The sequence below is a fragment of the Erythrolamprus reginae genome, chromosome Z (assembly GCF_031021105.1).
Source record: "Erythrolamprus reginae isolate rEryReg1 chromosome Z, rEryReg1.hap1, whole genome shotgun sequence".
Lineage (NCBI taxonomy): Eukaryota > Metazoa > Chordata > Lepidosauria > Squamata > Dipsadidae > Erythrolamprus > Erythrolamprus reginae.
In genome coordinates, this window is record NC_091963.1 from 89,766,210 (window position 1) to 89,777,963 (window position 11,754).

Below are 11,754 nucleotides of genomic sequence, written 5' to 3' on the forward strand. Positions count from 1 at the left end.
CGTCGCACAAACATGCAAAATATTACACAGGGCAAAACCCGAACTCAGAACAATCTACATACATATACCCGTGAAAATTTACGAAAACAAAATATATATATATATATATATATATGTTTTTCTTAAGTCGGATCACCCTGGTATATTTAAGGAACGTCACAGCTCCTTTTTGCCTCTAGGCCCAACCCAGGACCACTACAAGGCAGTTAATATATTTATAGCCGACAACTATATTCTGAAAACATTTTAACATATATATATATATATATATATATATATATATATATATATATATATGTCACATGTTTAAGCTGAATTTTAAAATTAAGGGAGACTAAGATAGATCTATTTCGGCCTTATTTTGGCCTCATCAGCTAGCCATACCCACTGGGACTTGAACCTGCAACCTTTGCCTTGTAAGGCAGAGAATTATCCTCTAGGCTACAGTATCCAATCCCTTCAGCTCTGTACCAGGGAAGGGTTACATTTTGTGTTGAATCACCCTGGTATATTGAAGGAACATCACAGCTCCTTTTTTGCCTCTCGGCCCAAACCTGGGCCATTTCCAAGGCATATATACATACATACATATATATGTTTTCGTAGATTTTCACGGGTATATGTATGTAGATTGTTCTGAGTTCGGGTTTTGCCCTATGTAATATTTTGAGTGTCTATGCGACGTTTCGGTGAAATCACATTCACCATCATCAGGCTGAAGTTTCAAGCTTCATGCTGTTGTAAATATGGAATGTTTGCAACTGCCATTTCTTCCTTGTACAGTGGTACCTCGAGATACGAGTTTAATTCGTTCCGGACCTGGGCTCTTAAGTCGAGCAGCTCTTATCTCGAACGACTTTTCCCCATAGGAATTAATGTAAATAATTTTAATTGGTTCCAGCCCTCAAAAAACTCACAAAGTTAGTCTAAATTATGCAGAAAGACATGTTTTTAATGAAGAAATGTACATGTACATATAAATGAATAATGAAGTTTCTTTCACTTAACTTGTAAACTTTCTTAAACTTTTAAATTTACATATGTTCAACTTCTCTGCCACCCAATCCTGTAGGACAGAGGTCCCCAACCCTTTTTGCACCAGGGACCGGCTTTAAGCGATCAAGAGAGGAATGGGTGAATGAATGGACGGAGGGTGGGAAGGAAGGAAGGAAAGAGGGAAGGGACAGGAACAGAGGAAGGAAGCAAGGAAACTTATGAAAGGGGAGAGTAAGAGAGGAATGAGTGAAGGGAGGGAGGGAGGGAAGAAGGTGGGAAGGAGAAAGAAAAGAAGAAATAGAGGAAGGGAAGGTAAAAGAGAGAAAGAAAAAGAGCAAGAAAGAAAGCTGCAAGCACCCCCCCGAGCCCCCCAGGCCGGCTGCAACCTTTTAAAACACGCGCGCCGCTTCGCAGCTGTCTCCTGAAGCCGAACGCGGAAGTTAGCGTTTGGCTTCAGGAGACAGCTCCTTGGCGCTTGTATCTCGAATTTGGGCTTGTAAGTAGAACAAAAATATCTCTCCCCTCCCAGCTCTTATCTCGAGTTGCTCTTAAGTAGAGCAGCTCTTATGTCGGGGTTCCACTGTATATAGTGTTAGGGGTGGAGATTTGGTTTGAATGTAGCAAATAGATTGGGTGACTATCTTTTAGTGATCTGATTGGTGGGTGGAATCATAATTACTAGAAGGATTGACATGGTGATTATTATGAAGTGTTTTTTTTTGTTTAAGGCTGGTTTCCAAATCTCTGGTAGGCGGGACGTATCATCCCTTTTATTTATGCAGAGGGGGTGTTTCTCAATCTCTATAGCTTCTAAAATAATTCTTCTACCGTGTTTCCCCGATAGTAAGACCCCCCCGATTGTAAGACATATGGGGGGTGTCATGGGGGTTGGCTAATATAAGCCATACCCCGAAAGTAAGACATATGTCTTACTTTCGGGGAAACACGGGGGTATTGCCGGGGGGGGAGCCCGATGACGTAGGGAAGAACAATCCAGGCTCGCCAACCCGGAAATGCGGGGTCACTCGGAAAAACGGAAGTTCTACAACTTCAGACCAGCGCCGTCCTTCGCCTCGCATTTCCGGGTTGGCGAGCCTGGATTGTTTTTCCTGCGAGCGAGAATTCTCCATCTTCCGCTGAAGGGGTTGTGGTGTTTCGGACCAGCGCCATCCTTCGCTTTGCCAAGCCGGGGAAGAGGCGGTGGCGGCAACTTCTACAACTTCTACAACTTCTACAACTTCTACAACTTCTACAACTTCGGACCAGCGCCGTCCTTCGCCTCGCATTTCCGGGTTGGCGAGCCTGGATTGTTTTTCCTGCGAGCGAGAATTCTCCATCTTCCGCTGAAGGGGTTGTGGCGTTTCGGACCAGCGCCATCCTTCGCTTTGCCAAGCCGGGGAAGAGGCAGTGGCGGCGAGGCGAAGGACGGTGCTCCCCTCCGCTCGGCTCGCTTTGGACCAGCGCCATCCTTCGCCTCGCCGCGGCACCACCGCCTCTTCCCCGGCTTGGCAAAGCGAAGGACGGCGCTGGTCCCCGCTAAGCCTTCTGCGCCTGACTCGGTGAGGTGAGAGGGAAGAAGGAGAAGCGCAAGTGGATGCGGAGCGCCCGGGAGGCATTTATCCGCCCGGGAGGCATTTATCCGTCCTTCGCTTTGACGGCGCTGGTCCGTCCGCTCGGCTCGCTTCGGACCAGCGCCGTCAAAGCGAAGGACGGATAAATGCCTCCTGGGCGGATAAATGCCTCCCGGGCGCTCCGCATCCACTTGCGCTTCTCCTTCTTCCCTCTCGCCTCGCCGAGTCAGGCGCAGAAGGCTTAGCGGGGCTCCCTGGGCAAAGGCCGGGGCGCGGCGGCGGGCAAGGCGCATAAGAAAACCCCGGGCAAGAAGAGCCCTCCGGGAACGGCTACCTTTACCCTGTCAATTTGGTGAGTGGAGGCGGGAAACGGTGGGGGGGGTCTGAAAGGACACACGCGCCGCGACGCTTGCACCTGGCTCCGCGCCTTCCCGGCACCCGTAGTTCCCTTCACTTCCTTTGCCTCGCGCCCCCCCCCGCCCCCCCAATCGTCCGGCCCGTAAAGCGGTACGGGGCTGGGGGTGGGTGGACGCCTAATGCCGCCCGCCCGGAGGAGAAGAGGCCTCGCCCGGGCCAAAGCCCGAAGACGAGCCGGCCCCGGTGCCCAGGACAATATAAGACATACCCCCAAAGTAAGACACAGTGGGGCTTTTGGGGGTAAAAAGATAGTAAGACACTGCCTTACTATCGGGGAAACACGGTATATAAATTTTCTGTTTTGGAAAGTAATTTGGTTTTTTCAAAGTCAATTTTGTGCCCTGTTTTTTTAATGTACTGGACAAGGGAGGAAGTCTTTTCTTCTTTTTTAACTGCATTCTTATGTTCTGCAATGCGTGCACTTACTCTTCGATTGGTTTGTCCAATGTATGTGGCTGCACATGTTTTGCAAGGGATTTCATAGATTCCTTGGTGTTCTAATTGGATTTTATTATTTCAAAATATTACACGGGGCAAAACCCGAACTCAGAACAATCTACATATATATATATATATATATATATATATATATATATATATATATATATGTGTATGTGTATGTGTGTGTGTGTGTGTGTGTGTGTGTGTGTGTGTGTGTATATATATATATATATTATATATATATATATATATATACACACACACATACATACATACATACATACATACATACGGACTTGGTATATTCGGGTTTCTTCCCGTGTAGGATTTGGAAATTTCTGGCGACGTTTCGACGAGGTCTCACTCATCATCTTCAGGCTGGTGTTTCTGTCCTTGTTCTAAGGCGAACACTGCGAGACCTGAGCTGCCTTCCTTCTATAAATACTGGTGGCTGGGTGTGGTTTGATGGCTCAGCGATTGCCTGCTGTGTAGAAACTTCCTGGTGAGTCAGTGGGGTAACAATTGGGGTCATTGATGTAGCTGAGGTATGCTGATTAGTTAATGGTTGTAGACCTCGTCGAAATGTCGCCAGAAATTTCCAAATCCTACACGGGAAGAAACCCAAATATACCAAGACCGTCATACCTGTACCCGTGAAAATCTACGAAAACATATATACATACATACATACATAAATACATACATACATATATATATGTCACGTTTTTTTTGCTGAATTTGAAAATTAGGATAGATCTATTTCGGCTTTATTTTGGCCTCATCAGCTAGCCATACCCACTGGGACTTGAACCTGCATATATATATATATATATACATACACACACACACACACACACACACACACAGTAAAAATACATGATGAAGGTTATAGAGGAGATACTCATAGTAAAATATATCTAAGAAAGGATAGAAAAGAAGATATATCAATGAAAGAATAGGAGAAGAGATATAGGAATAGAAGAAAGGTATATGAGATATAGGAAAGCAGTAGATAATCTAAAGGTAAAGTGTTGGGGGTTTGGGGATGACACCATTGAGTACAATAATGAGTTCCATGCTTCGACAACTCAGTTACTGACGTCATATTTTTTACCGACAAGTTTGGAGCGGTTAATATTAAGTTTAAATCTGTTGTGTGCTCTTGTGTTGTGGTTGAAGCTGAAGTAGTCACCAACATGCTGGGGACTATCTTCAGAGAACATCGTGTTTATGTAATGTCTTCGTATTGGCTAATTGGTGTGTTGATGGCTGGCAATTGGCTGTTGTTTCCTTGTGCTGACAAGCCCTCTGTTCCCAAGTACTTGGTAAGCTGCTGTAATGCAGCATTCCTGTTAATTGAGAAGAAGCCCATTTCACAAGTTTCAATAATTTTCCTGCCTGTCTTTGTACGAGCATAGCCACAATCTTAGCTGCGAAATAAAATGTGTGTCTTCTTCATTGCAATGTGAGGCTACCAATGAGTTTGGGTGTCTTCGTCTGACTGCTCAGTTGTGATCTTGAAATTTGGTGGTTAGCTACCTTCCCATTTGTCCAGTTTTGGGCCCCAGCCTCAACGGTGGGGAATGCGGTTCCGGAGGGGGCCATGTAGTACATAGGCTAGCACTGGTGGCAATGCCAGGCATGCACGCGCCAACTACGCCTGCCTTCTCCTGACGTTTGCCCTTTGCGGGTCTCTCGCACTGGCTCCCCCTACTGCCCATGGTGCCGCCATTTGCCCCAAGAGCGAGAGGTGAGCAAGTGGGCGATGGGGGGGCAAATGGCGGCAGGTAGCGTCGAGCGGGCACTTACTTGTTTGCCCCTTTCCAGTCCTGAGTTAGCACAGAAAGAATATTCTTTGTTGTGCTTTTTTGATGATGTTTTATATGTTAGGTGACTATTTTAGGTCCTGAGATATGATAGAACCTGGAAATTTGAAGTTCTCTAGTGTTGATACTGTGTTGTCTAGTATTGTGTGAGGTGGAAGGATGGAAGGGTTTCTCCTAAAGTCTACAACCATTTCTACGGTTTTGAGTGTGTTCAGTTCTAGATTGTTCCGATCATACAACACAACAGGGATAGTTGTTCAACCTCCCATCTGTATTGTCTCGAATGAGTTCGATCTCTGTTGTAGAGTCTGGAAACTTCAATAGTTTAACAGATGGGTCTTTTGAGGTGCAGTCATTAGTGTATAGAGAGAAGTGATGAGCGTACACAGCCTTGGAGGGCCCTTGTGCTAATTGTACATGTATCTGATGTAATTTTTCCTAGCTACACCTGCTGCTTTCTGTCTGTTAGGAATCTAATCTATTATTGGTAGCCACTAGGACCACGATTAATAAGAACCTTACACCAACCCAATTGCAGTTGTTCCAGATGGAATTTTTTGAAACATTTTTAAGCTTTAGCATAACAATAATAATAAAAAAGGTACAAGCCAAACAACATTTTAACATATAACATATTTATTATATAACATATAACAACTTATATCTGTATACAAAGTATGGTTATAATTAATCAGCCTCTTCCTCTTCTGAATTTCTGTAGATACAAAAGGAATAGAAGATGGTATTACCATGCATTTATAAAACAACATATATTAGAAAGCAGAATGGACATATTGCTTGTATGAAGCAGAGAATCAGCAATGTTTCACTGTTGGCTTTTCCTACCAGTTTTCCTATTGGTGCCTATCTTGCTAAGAGCTTTGTTGGTGCAATACACTACCTCATGGGAAGTCAACTCATTTACTGAATTAACCCAGTTTCCTGGGTGGGCACACGGAGCCATAAACTAGCCAACCACATTTTGACCTAGTTTCTCAAGTGAATTCAGTTTGAATGGTTATTAAGATAACAATATATATCCTGAGAAGATTAACCATCCTAGGAGCTTTTCTAGGAGGATTACAACACAGAACACAGGATGAGAAGCAACTTCAACAATACTCTGGTAGCCCACCTCTCTAAGAGAAGAGGGCTCAATAGCCACCCATAGAATCTTCCCACAACAGCTACTTTGAGTTTGGCTGCATCACTTTCTATCTATGATAGTGATAGTGTAAGGGCAGGGGTGAGTTCTGCTTACCTTCCCCACCAATTAGCATCGCGACAGAAGTGAACATTTTGTACCGTGCAGTATTTTCTCTCCTGAGTAGTACAGCTAGTTAATAGGATGCAGTATTGCAGGTTAACTCTTCCCACAGCCACCAGTTACCGTACATCAGAGATAGGTTACTCCCGGTTCAGACTGGTTCTATGGAACCAATAGTAACTTAGTCACCTGGGTCGCTGGAACCAGCAGTGACCTAACCCTGCCACATACTCGAACTGTCGCTCTCTGCAGTTCCTTTGGCACTGCCATCGTTTATTGCTTTTATGCACAAGCAGAAGCTATTTTTTGCTTCTAAGCAGGTACAGAAGCTGTTTTTTTGCTTCTAAGCAGGTACAGAAGCTGTTTTTTCTTCTAAGCAGGTACAGAAGCTGTTTTTTGCTTCTGCACATTCGCAGAAGCTGTTTTTTTTAGCATTGTACATATGCCTCTGTTCCCATGTGACATGTTGAATCAAGGAATGAACTGCCAGTGAAGAAAACCAGAACCTATCCCTGCTGTATATCCTGATTAGCTCAAAGTTGACTCATCCTTCCATCCTTCCAAGGTCAGTATTGCCCCAACATTATTGCCTCCATATTGTTGGGGATGTTATTCTAACAATATAAACACCCCAGGGAGTGCAGTAAAGCACTGTAGGGTGTTATAGAAATCTAAGTGCCATTGCTTTGCCAAACCTGTTGCAAAATAATAGCTTCTTTGCCAGAAAGCAGCAACGGACTTCTAAATCTACATTTCCAGATTCTGTTAAGCCAAGCTGAAATAAAAACCTCATTAACGATATATATTTTAACATGCATTAGAAAATATGATCCCCTGAACTCCTTCTTTTTCCTACTTCCTATTAGAACTTTTCCTTTCTACTGTTGAACAGTGAAATAAGATGATGTTATAAGATGTTTTACACAATAAATATCATATAATGCTTTCTGAACCGCTTCAAAAATTCTTAAAGACAAGTATTCCTGCCTTGCACACTGAAACTACTTACATTTTATTCGAAGTACATTCAGTATATTCAGTTACTTCCTCTGTTTCTGAAGCCTTGGAATCTTGGAAGAAAACCTATGTTAAAGAACAATCGTTAGAGACTCTACAAGTCACTCAATCTTTGGAATGGTTTCATTAGTAGGTGTCTCTTTTTCAGACCTGACAAAGAACAGAGAAACATTTTAACAGAAGAGAGCTAAAAAAGGAAATATTCTATGGCTAAGCTTGTCTACCTTCAAGAATGGGAATGGAGATGGCTCATTTGTTTTCAACTTAAAACAGAAGGAAGTTTTAGACTGGTTTTCCTGAATCTCAGATACTTTAAGATGTTAATATTAAGCATGGCTAGGAAATTCTTGTTGTTGATATCCGTCTTAAAGGCTCTGTGATTGAGAAATTCTCTGTAGATAAATTTTTGTAACATGGCTAGCAATGAGCTTCAATTTATTGGATAATTCTTTTCTTCTTGACAAATTAAATAAAATATCACTTCATCAAATTTGTTTGCCTATGGATCAGGGCTAGGAATTTTGAGAGCCCACTCTTAGTATAGCAATTATGAAGCACAACCATTTTATAGAAACAAGATTTATAAAATCAATAGTACTATATACCGCTTTATAATGTTTTACAGTTTTCTCTAGGCAGAGAATTCCTATTGTTAGGGGCAATATACTGACTTTATAAAGTCAGTATATTGCCCCCAACAATAGGAATTGTCTTTTTACCGACATCAGTAGGACAGGAAGTCAAGTCAGCCAGTCTCGAATTTTTGGCAATGAGCTGTGATCTAGCCCGCAATACAGCTTTTTAGCCTCTGCGTTACCACACCTTTTTCATAAATTCAATGAATTAGTGGATATATCTTTAAGTAAATAAATAATATCCCATACATATAATGCTAGAGATACTCACAGTTTCTTTGACCTGGCTTTTTTAACAGGCTTTGGAGCTGGAGAAGGAGCAGGTGAACGAGCAGGAGAAGGTGCAGGAACAGGAGAAGAAACACAAGAAGGAGCAGGAACAGGAGAAGGAGTAAAAGCCGGAGTAGGAGCAGGAGCAGGAGTAGGAGCTTCAACTGCTGCTGCTGGTGGCATTAGGTCCCTAGAAGACAAAGAGAAACAGAAGTTAATCCAAGTTGGAATGGGTTTGTAAAGATCAAAGATGTACTCTTTGGTTTCCTTATGTAAACCCAGCATTTCACATTTTGTCTAAAGAGAATAAGTCATTTATTTGCTCTTGAGCATCGTGATATGGCTTTTCTGCAAAACCCAGTTGTTACCTGCATCTTAGAGCAGGAGTCACCAACCTTTCACACCTAATGAACCACAATAATTTTAAATCCAGCAGATCACTAATATGAATCTAGCGCATCGCTTGTTGAAGCGTTTGGACTCCCAGTGTCAGGATGGGGTTCTTCAGGCATTCTCTTCTCCCCTCGCTCCACCTCTCTGTATGTCTCTCTCCTCCCTTCATCTCTCTCTCTCCCCCTCTCTTTGTTTGTCTCTCTCATCTTTCTCTCTCTGCCTTTCCCTCTCTCTCTCTCTTTCTCATCTCTTTCTCTCCCTTATCTCTTTTCCCCCCTTCTTTGTCTGTCTGTCTCTCTCTCATTTCTCTAAGACAGATGCTGAGCCTGAAAGCTTTTACTAGTCAAAGCCACATTTGTTCATCTATAACCTCTGTGTTTGTTTAGTTTGATCTGTACCATTGCTGTATTTGAGGCAGATTCGAGGCAGATTTATTGATGTAGCGATCTTTCAATGTCTTCATATTAATGCCGATTTCTGAAATCTGCCTGGACTTATCCCTGCTATTTACATAGAAAGATTTCAGAAGTGGTTTGTCATTCCTCTGTCCCAAAGGTCACCTGGCCATTATATTGCCCAAGGTGAGTCTAAAAATGACCTTCTCTTGGTTTCTCCCAAAGAATATGCCCAAAGAATTGTGTAATGGAAAAATCCACTCCTCTAACTCACAAAATGAGACTATACCCTCTGTAATTCTGCTTCAGCCCATCGAATCAAGAAGAATTGGACATGACTGAATGCATCATGATCACCATGATCATAATGTTCCAGGTTTTTTCTTGAAATATGTGCCAAAGGGAAAAAAAGAAAGAGAAGGGAAGGAAAGGAAAATAAAGAGAAGAGAAAAGAAAAAATACCTTGTGCAAGCCCAAGCGAATATGTTTTCCTTTTCTGCGGACTCTTCTCTGGGCTCTTCTGCGGACTCTTGATCTTGTAATTTATTAATCATATCATCCTTTACTTCATTTATAACTTGACACGTATCCTGAAACTTTTGGTTTCCAAATGATTCTGCTGAAGTCTGAGAATGAGGAAAGGATATTAAAAATGAGCATAAAATTTCAATCTGAGATTTCAATTTTCATATAACATTATCTTATTATTTATATAACTCAAATTCTAATTCCTGGAATGGTTGATCTAGCAGACAGAACATGTAGCTAGCAAACCAGAGCAACTGTTAACTCCTAGTTAGGTGTCCAATTAGACAAACACTAGTTTTATCTCTTATGGTAGAGAAGCGTTGAACATATTTTGTAGTTCTGCCGATAAATGTTAGTAGTCAGTAAACGTAGTAATCAGTAGCTGTAGTTAAAAGTATTCCCCAAGCCCTAGCATTCCAAACTTTGGAAGTGGTGTTGGGGTTTTATAAATTCATTTGGTTGATAAAACTCTGGTTTAAGTGATCTATCATCTATCAAAATGATTGAAAATATTGTTTTTTTTCTAAATATTGCAGTATATGTTTGGATATTGGGAAACTGTCAGAAATTTATGGCAGAAATCACAGGGGTAGGGCAGGCTGGGCACAAAACCATAGGCTATTACAACAATCTTCTTCTCATTCTACAGAGAGAAACTAGAATGGTTCTGAATGTCTTCTGTGTGAGTAGAAAATAAGAGTGCCTCATGTTCCTGAAGATGGCTGATTGGCTTACAGGGTCCGAACAAATGGTGAGAAATGGGAAAAACTGGCAAATTCAGGAGGTACAGCTAGGAATCTGCCATCATTATCCATAGTACTGTCAAAATGGAATGATGGTATAGATCATTTTAAAACAGGAGTGATTTTAAAAAAGGAACAGTTACATTTTCAAAGAGTATCAGAGATGGTTCTAGTAATCAGTTATCAAGAGCCAACCTATGTTAAACACTGCAACCCAATCCTGAACTCTATGTACTCAGAAGTAAGCCTCACTGAGTTTTATATAACCCCAAAATTAGGGGATTATTATCCATTCACATATATATCTAGCTAGGTTGCTGTTGTTGCTGCTGCTGTGCTCCTGCTGCTGTTGTTGTTGTTTAATTCAAGCTTTCCTAAGCCACATCCGTAATACTTTTGGAAATGTGGGGCCATGCTTTTCAGTTCCAATAAATAAGACAAGAGATTGCTTCTGCATTTACATACCTGTTTTTCAAGTGTTCCTTTCTCCATTCTATCCAGAAGTGACCTTAAACAAACAAACAAACCAAAAGACAAATATTGAGATCTTAGCCTGGACGCTTTGGCAATGTGCAAAGAAAATATAGCATACATTTCTATGGAGAAGTACACAAACTCATCATTTAAATGAAAGATTTATTTATTTATTTATTTATTTATTTATTTATTTATTTTATTTTATTTTATTTTATTTTATTTTATTTTATTTATTTATTTATTTATTTATTAGATTTGTATGCCACCCCTCTCCGTAGACTCGGGAAATATTTATTTCCATTTCTTAAAATGGAGTCAAAAGGCCTTTTGAGTCACAAGACTCTTCTGTGCATGTACAAGCAGTGTGCAGGCAGTAGAAGGTTTAAGTGCCTGGCATGCTGAAACACACACCTGCAATGGTTTCCAAAGATAAGAGTGCATGTTGCAGGTAACCACATAACTCTTTGGGGCTTTACTTATTTTGGGCTTCATTAGCATGCATGCCCTCCTGACAATCTCAAGTTTGTTCAGCACTGAAATGGTTTAAAGTTGCCAAGATGAGAGGGGAACATATAGCACCAGTTGCGGAATGTAACAGAAGCCAATACTATACGTACAAATTCGGGGAGCACAAAAGCAGATTAGTCAGTCATGTTCTCAGTGTTTTCAACTTTTTCATATAGCATCCTGTGCACTAAAACCTTCTTTTTAAACATGAAAGTCACGGTGCATTGCCAATAAATCTTGAGATTAGTTCTCATAAAGAGGATTTTCAAAA

At 41.5% G+C, this 11,754-nt stretch overlaps 1 long non-coding RNA gene across 1 annotated transcript; it reads right to left on the bottom strand.

Annotated features, from left to right (window-relative positions):
- Positions 1-8,486: 8,486 nt before the first annotated feature.
- On the bottom strand, positions 8,487-11,008 carry LOC139154662 (uncharacterized). Its single transcript, XR_011556954.1, has 3 exons — positions 10,965-11,008; positions 9,691-9,854; positions 8,487-8,630 (listed from the first exon to the last, which is right to left on the bottom strand). It is a non-coding gene; the product is annotated as an uncharacterized lncRNA (long non-coding RNA).
- Between the last annotated feature and the right edge of the window lie 746 nt (positions 11,009-11,754).